The sequence below is a fragment of the Crinia signifera genome, chromosome 6 (genome assembly GCF_055691185.1).
Source record: "Crinia signifera chromosome 6, ASM5569118v1, whole genome shotgun sequence".
NCBI classification, from domain to species: domain Eukaryota; kingdom Metazoa; phylum Chordata; class Amphibia; order Anura; family Myobatrachidae; genus Crinia; species Crinia signifera.
This window is the reverse complement of record NC_139222.1, coordinates 132766256-132775515: the sequence shown is the minus strand read 5'-3', so window position 1 is coordinate 132775515 and position 9260 is coordinate 132766256. Positions and strand designations below refer to the sequence as shown.

Sequence of the window (9260 nt, the reverse complement as noted above, 5' to 3'; positions counted from 1 at the left end):
CCCACCACTGGTCCCCGACTGGCTTCCGTCCCAAGACATGCTCCACTCCTCCTGTCGTCATGCCACATTAATTTTCTAGCTGCCTGCCGGCCTGCCTTCCTACAAGGGGCACTTAAAAGATATATATATATATATATATATATATATATATATGGTGTAAGTGTATGTAGGTTGCAGTGTGTGCCACTGACAAGCTTTCATACAGCTTGTCACCTGTTTGTCATGTTCCCATGACTACTGTTATGTGAAATAATAATGAACATGGGATAGCTTACTATAGTCATTCTGTCATTTCTGCTTTTTGGGCGGGCACGGTCTAAGCCACTATATCGCTAAACTTCTCAAATCAGTAGGACAGCTGTTGGCAAGAACATGTGGTTGACTACCGGAGCCGTCTATTTTGGTATGTTTAATAAGCATCACGGTCTGTGGCATGTGTATAATGGGTATCACGGTGTGTGGCATATGTATAATGGACATCACGGTGTGTGGCATATGTATAATGGACATCACGGTGTGTGGCATATTTATATATAATGGGCATCATGGTGTGGCATATGTATAATGGGTATCACGGTGTGTGGCATATGTATAATGGGTATCACGGTGTGTGGCATATGTATAATGGGTATCACGGTGTGTGGCATATGTAAAATAGAGCATCACGGTGTGTGGCATATGTATAATGGGCATCAAGGTGTGTGGCATATGTATAATGGGCATCACGGTCTGTGGCATATATATATATAATGGGCATCACGGTGTTCTGCATATGTATAATGGGCATCATGGTGTCCGGCATACGTGTAATGGGCATCACAGTGTTTGGCATATGAATAATGGACATCACGGTGTGGGACATATGTGTAATGGGCATCACGGTGTGTGGCATATGTATAATGGAGCATCACGGTGTGTGGCATATTTATAATGGGCATCACAGTGTTTGGCATATGTATAATGGCCATCACGGTGTGTGGCATATGTATAATGGGCATCGGTGTGTTACATATGTATAATGGGCATCACGGTGTGTGGCATATGTATAATGGGCATCACGGTGTGTGACATGTATAATGGGCATCACGGTGTGTGACATATGTATAATGGGCATCAGGGTGTGTGACATATGTATAATGGGCATCACGGTGTGTGGCATATGTATAACGGGCATCACGGTGTGTGGCATATGTATAACGGGCATCAGGGTGTGTGACATATGTATAATGGGCATCACGGTGTGTGGCATATGTATAATGGCCATCACGGTGTGTGGCATATGTATAATGGGCATCAGGGTGTGTGACATATGTATAATGGGCATCACGGTGTGTGACATATGTATAATGGGCATCACGGTGTGTGACATATGTATAATGGGCATCACGGTGTGTGACATATGTATAATGGGCATCAGGGTGTGTGACATATGTATAATGAGCATCACGGTGTGTGACATATGTATAATGGGCATCAGGGTGTGTGACATATGTATAATGTACATCACGGTGTGTGACATGTATAATGGGCATCACAGTGTGTGACATATGTATAATGGGCATCAGGGTGTGTGACATATGTATAATGGGCATCAGGGTGTGTGACATATGTATAATGGGCATCACGGTGTGTGGCATATGTATAATGGCCATCACGGTGTGTGGCATATGTATAATGGGCATCAGGGTGTGTGACATATGTATAATGGGCATCACGGTGTGTGGCATATGTATCATGGCCATCACGGTGTGTGGCATATGTATAATGGGCATCAGGGTGTGTGGCATATGTATAATGAGCATCACGGTGTGCGGCATATTTATAATTATTATTATTATTATTATTATTATTATAATTTTATTTATAAGGCACCACAAGTGTTTGGCAGCGCCGTACAAAGGAACAATACAGGGAGACAAAACTTGGCATAACATTGAATAAATAACAAAAATACAGTACAAATAAAGAGCACCACAGTTCAATACACATTACAGCTTAAATGTAAGTAGTGAGGACCCAATCAACATACAACTAGAGGCTTGAGGCCAATGATGGAGATGAGTATGTGGACAAAGATGGTCACTGAGTGTTGGAGTAAAGGAGAGCTGTGAGTGACATGTGAAGAGAAGAGGGCTTTGACAACAGGAGGGATGAGGGCCCTACTCGGAGGAGCTTACAATCTAGTAGGAAGGGGAGACAGACGGATTACAAGAGGTGCAAGCGAGGGGGTGGTGGTTAGATAGCAGGATGTAAACAGGCAAGGGGTCGGAGAACCAGCTGGTTTATGCAGTGGAAGGGTACGCTTTGATGAATAGGTGAGTTTTCAGTGCCCGTATGAAGCTTTGCAAGGTCGGGGAGAGTCTAATGGAGCGAGGGAGTGCGTTCCACTGAAGGGGTGCAGCACGGGCAAAGTCCTGTACTCTAGCATGGGAAGCAGTGATCAGGGTGGAGGAGAGACGACAGTCGTCAGCTGACCGTAGAGGGCGGGAGGGTGTATGAATGGAGATGAGGTTAGAGATATATGGAGCAATGGAATTAGAGATGGCCCTGTATGTGAGTGTGAGGTGTTTGAAGAGGATTCTGTAGGGGAATGGAAGCCAGTGCAGATTTTGTTGAAGGGGAGTAGCAGAGTTAGAGCGGCGGGAGAGGAAGATAAGCCTGGCTGCAGCATTGAGGACAGATTGGAGAGGAGCCAGTTGGGATTATAATGGGCATCACGGTGTGTGGCGTATGTATAATGGGCATCACGGTGTGTGGCATATGTATAATGGCCATCACGGTGTGTGGCATATGTATAATGGGCATCAGGGTGTGTGACATATGTAAAATGGGATTCACGGTCTGTGGCATATGTATAATGAGCATCACGGTGTGTGACATATTTATAATGGGCATCACGGTGTGCGGCATGTATGTATAATGGAGCATCACGGTGTGTGGCATATGTATAATGAGCATATGCCACATACCATGATGCCCAATATACAGTACATATGTGGCTGTCTGTGTCCCTGCTGTCACTCTCTCTGTGTTCCCCTGTCTCTCTGATGTCACTCTCCCTGTCCCTTTGTCCTTGAATTTTGTCTCATACTGTGTGGTACAATGTGTAAGGGCACTAGTACTAGATAGTATAAAGAGTCCGACTAGTGTGGTGTATAAGTGGTATGTGGTGTGGTACACTTCACATAAAGACACGCCCCTTTTCCCGTGGCCACACCCCCTTTTGCAGAGCGCGCGCCTTCGGCGCGCGCAGAACTAAGTCCTCTGGTTTGTTCCATACTCCGACTTTATAATTTCATCTATCTATATATATATATATATATATATATATAATGTATGTATGTATATATGTAGATTGCTGTAGAAAGCGTCACTTCAGAGCTTGTGATCGAGTGATCAAGGGGAAATTTATTGTGTCAATGCAGTTTCGGGCCTCAGCCCGTCATCAGGAGGCCCGAAACGGCGTTGACCCAATAAATGTTAACTTGATCACAAGCCCTGGAGTGACGCTTTCTACAGCAATCTACATTGGCACACATGTACACTGAAGCAGGCACCCAGGCAAGCATATTGACCCCGGCAGCAGAAACAGAGTGCCGGTCCACTGATCTCTATATATGTATGTATATAATGATGCGCGACGCTGCTCTCAGTGCATTTTGCGATCATCTAAAATCTCCCTCATTTTGCTTTTCAAAAGTAGGCAAGTATGTCACACACACACACACACACACACACACACCCCCCCCACACACCCCGGACTCTGCGGCTTCCGCATCACCCCCTACCCCTGTACTTAGCGGCATCAGGCTTCATAAATCTTCTCAGTATAAGATACGCATTAGCATTTTCCTGATTGGCTCTTAGAGATTTTTGTTTGCAGTGAGCAAAGACTGAAATCTGTCATACATCTGCTCTATACTAATATAAATATATATTGTTTATAAGTTAGCTGCAAAGTAGAACTATTTTTACTATTCCAAGTGATTTCTATGTTGTCCCTTTATACAAGCAAATATTACATTGCACATAAAAGCACTCATTTGTGCTGGTGTGATTTACAGTAATGTTTATGTGTCTATTCGAGCTGCCTCTGATAATGAAAGTATCCAACTGATGAGGTCACTTCCTGTGCTTCTCTCAACAGTGTCACTGTCAGAACAGGCTATACAGAAAACTTCCAACACGGCACAGACTGACAATGCAAATAGGATTTTTTTTTTCAGGCTTCTCCTGTTACTAAGTAACGTGGGTTTGGCTAGTGAAAGAATACTGTATATATAGCAATGAAGATTTACAGAAACATGAACAGCAACAGAGAACTAATATCTTGTTTTTACAGAAAGCAACCAGAACAAGAACATCTACTGCAACCATGGGTGGTCTCCTGAGCAGCCTCTATGACACTCTGATGAACTTTTCTAGCACCAAGGCTCGGATCCTGATGCTGGGTCTGGATGCTGCTGGAAAAACCACAGTGCTATACAAGATAAAGCTGAATGAGACAGTCTGTACAATACCCACCATTGGATTCAATGTAGAGACCGTGGAACCCACCCGTAATGTCACATTCACAGTGTGGGACGTGGGCGGTCAGGACAAGATCCGGGCCCTGTGGAGTCATTACTTCATGAATACAGATGGGCTTGTTTTTGTGGTGGACAGTGCTGACCCAGAGAGATTTCTGGAGGCCAGATCAGAGCTCAGTACTATCTTGGAGCATGATGAAATGAGAGGAGTTCCCTTCTTGATAATGGCTAATAAGCAAGATCTTCCTGGTGCCAGGAGCCCTGCAGAATTAGCAGATGAGTTGGGGCTGACAAAGATAATTGGACACAAGTGGCATGTGCAAGGGTGCTGTGCAGCCACTGGAGATGGACTTGTGGAGGGTCTGGAGATCCTCACAGGTTTGGTGAAACAGTTTCAAAAGAACAAACTGTAATCATAACTACGTTCTCCCATTCTTCTCACAAAGTATTCAGACTTGGAACTGGTGCATATTGGGCAAGCCTGCTTTGCTTGAATATTTTGATCCCTTTACAAACAATATTGTAGAAACAGTTACTATATGTTTGCATCAAGATGGAATGTTTCTGAAAAGGGTCTCAACATACAGTAGTTGTCTGTGTCCCTCTGCTGGTACAACAGATAGATAATGATTGTATTTCAGAATCCAATGAACATTAGTGACTGCATACACAGCATTCATGTGGATGTGAAGGGGGGAAGGGTTTGAAGTTGAAGTGTCACAATGTGTTTAACTTTCATGACCTCACTATGGTCACAGAGGATCAAAACGTGTAAATATATAATGCTGTATACCATGTATAAAACTGTAATCTTAACCTGACAATTATTTAATTTGAAAGCTAGTATATGTTCCTGGTTCTTATTTTTAAATAAAATACATATACAATTAAAACGACATTTGTCAGTCATTTGCTTTTTTTTTATACAGTGCTAAATTATCAGTGTAATCAAATTGTCTTTATTATTTATTTGTGTGTGTATGAAAATATAATGTACCATATATACTCGAGTATAAGCCTACTTTTTCAGAACATTTTTTATGCTGAAAAAGCCCCCCTCGGCTTATACTCGAGTGAGGGTCCCACTTGAGTCAATAAGTTTTCCCAGTTTTTTGTTGTAAAATGAGGTGCCTCGGCTTATATTCGGGTCGACTTATACTCGAGTATATACGGTATGTATCCACAAGTATATTTATATATGTCCGCATGGCTTAGTTTTTTCCCCAAATGTTGCACTGTGGCAGAATATTTAGAAATGGAATTTTTATTGATATGTCCTCTCTTTTTTTTTTTTACATTCCTTCCTATAGCCCCATACACACTAGGCAACCCCGCCTACGCCAATATCAGTGGAAGCGGGAACCCAGCAGGGAATGCCAAAGTGAGTAGCGGCGGGAGGCCGCTGCAACATGGCCGTTGTTAACAAGGACCTCTCTCGCCAGAACATGCTGGATGAGGGAGAGGGTCGTTAACAAAGTGCAGGGGTGCGCATCGTTAATGATGTTAAGCGTACACTCTAGACGATATTCTGTACAATATCGCTCAAAAGACCCTCCATGAGTGATATTGTACAGTATTGGGCTTTAGTGCATTGAGCAGCATGGCCCTCCTTACAATCTAGTCAAAAAGACTGTGCTGCACAGTCTATTTCTACTTTGGATGCCGCAAGGCCGCGCTTCAGTATTGCATTGGTATTGCAAGCCCCCTTACACAGTGCGATTTTGGCTAACTGTCCTTACCATTTTAACTTTTTAGTCAAAATCGTAATGAAAAACAAAGCCCAAATCGCACTCTGTGTACACAGCATTAGGCACACAGGGTAACTGGTGTCTGGGGTAATTTCATAGTTATACTGTATAAACGCTTTCTATTAATAGCCAACTCTAGCTTAAATAATCTTCATTAAAACAAACAGATATAAATGTATAACATTTTCTGCTATTTTGTTTTTTCCTATGATTGTCACAGATGTATGATATGAAATACCCTTTCACAGCTGATTTATAAATGATGTCAGTCTATGTCATCCAGAATTCTAACCGGTCAATGACATGAGTTGTCAGCGATCCAAGCTATAGAGTGCCCTATGATAATGGTGAACTCATTATGTTGTCTCTTTTTGTACTAAATACATATATCAGCCACAAAGGGTTTAAGTTGTGGGAGTATAATATATTATCAACATGCAAGGTAGGTCATTTTTCCATTCATAATTATCATTGTAGCCCTATGCCGCCACCTGCTGGCTAAATGTATCCACATATAATAGTGGAGGGTGCTTTTATATAAGACAAACAACTATACAGATGGAGCCCCTGCCATCCTTGGCCAGGGTTCGCCAGACCCTCCCCGCTGGTGAGCGCCGGCGGCAGGGGCTACACTGACCTGGGACGTGCATGCGTCTCACACACACACGCGTCCCAGTCTCTTGGTGGAGACAGGCAGGGTTAGGGGGGCGCTCTGGGCAGCGAGGGGTTCCTGTTATGACGGCGGGGGAGGCGGCGGGGACCGGAGGCATGATCCGTTGCCCCCTGGCAGGGCTGGCGTGATAGCGTGGCTGTAGCTCAAGTAAATATATAGACTAGTTAAAGGTTTCAGACTGTTGTAATTGACATTCTGTAGAGGACTACTTGTTACACAGGCAAACAATTAGCACAGACACCATGCCAACACATCTGCCTAAGCAGATTTTTCAAGGCCAACCCGACTGCCCCCACTTTATTTATGGTATTTATTGTGTTGTTATAACCAATCAGAATATGGGGTAGTAGTCAAATGGAATTATGGGAAGACCTTCTCACACCCCAGATGTCTGAAGCTGATTCCTTATTTCTAACTAGAGACATTGCACAACAAGAATTTCTGCACACTATGGGCAGTATTCAATGATGCTGATTCGCCATGTTTTATGGCGATTTTGTGCTATTTTCGTGCTGTACGGCAATTTTTTGACTAAAACGGTGAATCACCCTATTCTATGACCAGATGGCGAATACATTTCAAGATTTTTATCGCCATGATTCACCGAGTAGCAGTCGCTATCATTTTATGGTGAAGTGGAATGTGAACTTTTAAAATAAAGTGTTTTGTTTTTTACATTTGGTGTAAAAAAATCAGGAATTTTATTCTGAGGAGGGGCATGCTATTTTTATTCATGTGCTGTAAGCACATGAATATATATTTAATTAAAAAAAATTTTTTTTTTTTTACACAGCAGCCAGCAGGGGGCCGGGAGCCGAGCCGCTCATTAGATATTCTTATATTCACTGCACCCGATCATTACATATGCACAATCAGGTGTAGTTAATACCCGGTCCCCTGTTGGCTATCCCGGGGGGCAGCCTGTGCTCAGGGCTGCCAAGAGAAATCCTGGGCCCCGGTACATCAACTTCCAGGGGCCCCCATGGGGTGGGGGGGTGGTTGTGACCACGGCATGTTAAGGGCGTGTTTAGCACATGAGAAGAACCCACTCACAGAAGTGTGGCATGCATGCCTCCCAGCAGCTGGGTCATAAGTATTATATATATATATATATATATCTTAAGGCTGGGGTAGCCAACTCCAGTCCTCGAGAGCTACCAACAGTTAATGTTTTCCAGCTCTCCTCACAGAATCACAAGTGAAGTACTTACTTACCTCCACCTGTGGATCTTTTAAAATGTTTCAGCTAGTAATGAGTGCACCTTTGCAGCAGCTAGGTTGTCTGGAAAATGGGCACTGTTGGTAGCTCTCGAGGACCGTGGTTGGCTACCACTGGCATAAGGGGATGCAGCGGCACTCAGAATGAAGACACAGCAGGCCACCAACAGTTTCAAAGCCACAAGGCTCCTTTATCAAGGTGCTTTAGAGAACACACACACACACACATATATATATATATATATATATATATATATATATATAATCCTCCAAAGATGGCAGCACTCGGTCAGACTTCTTTAAAAATGTCCCTTATTGCTGCTGTCTTTGGATGAAAATATTTTATATTTGTATATACAGCATATATACATACAGATCCTTTTTACTGTAGATTTTTGTGCAGCCTACAAAACTATACAAAATGCCTTTGCCTTTGCTTTATATCATATACTGGATATATATATATATATATATATATATATATATATATATATATAGATCCAAGAAAAACCGCACACTGCTCCAGTCCAGCCAGTGGGTGCAGGGTCACGTAAACATGGTATATAGAGAGGATTTTACCCATAGGCAAAACAAATGAAATCCGCACACCACAAAATGTAGATTTTAAAATATATTCAGCATCAAATGCAAGTGAAAAAAATGTAAACACATGGCATCATATAGGCATACAATAAATGCAAAAACGGTCCAGGTGTAACTTATCTAGTGTAGCCCCATCCAGGAGACCTGCGACCAGCCATAGAGCCCTGATACCCCAGGGTATCAGGGCTCTATGGCTGGTCGCAGGTCTCCTGGATGGGGCTACACTAGATAAGTTACACCTGGACCGTTTTTGCATTTATTGTATGCCTATATGATGCCATGTGTTTACATTTTTTTCACTTGCATTTGATGCTGAATATATTTTAAAATCTACATTTTGTGGTGTGCGGATTTCATTTGTTTTGCCTATGGGTAAAATCCTCTCTATATATATATATATATATATATATATCTATATATAGAAGGGTAGTGGGGCAGCACTTCCAAGCTCAAAAACATGAACTGGCTCCGGTGCCAAGCTTTTAGGAA

General features: G+C 42.7%; 1 pseudogene; it reads left to right on the top strand.

The window, feature by feature from the left end:
* Positions 1–4145: 4145 nt before the first annotated feature.
* LOC146007074 (ADP-ribosylation factor pseudogene) lies at positions 4146–5404 on the top strand (annotated as a pseudogene).
* Positions 5405–9260: the final 3856 nt, after the last annotated feature.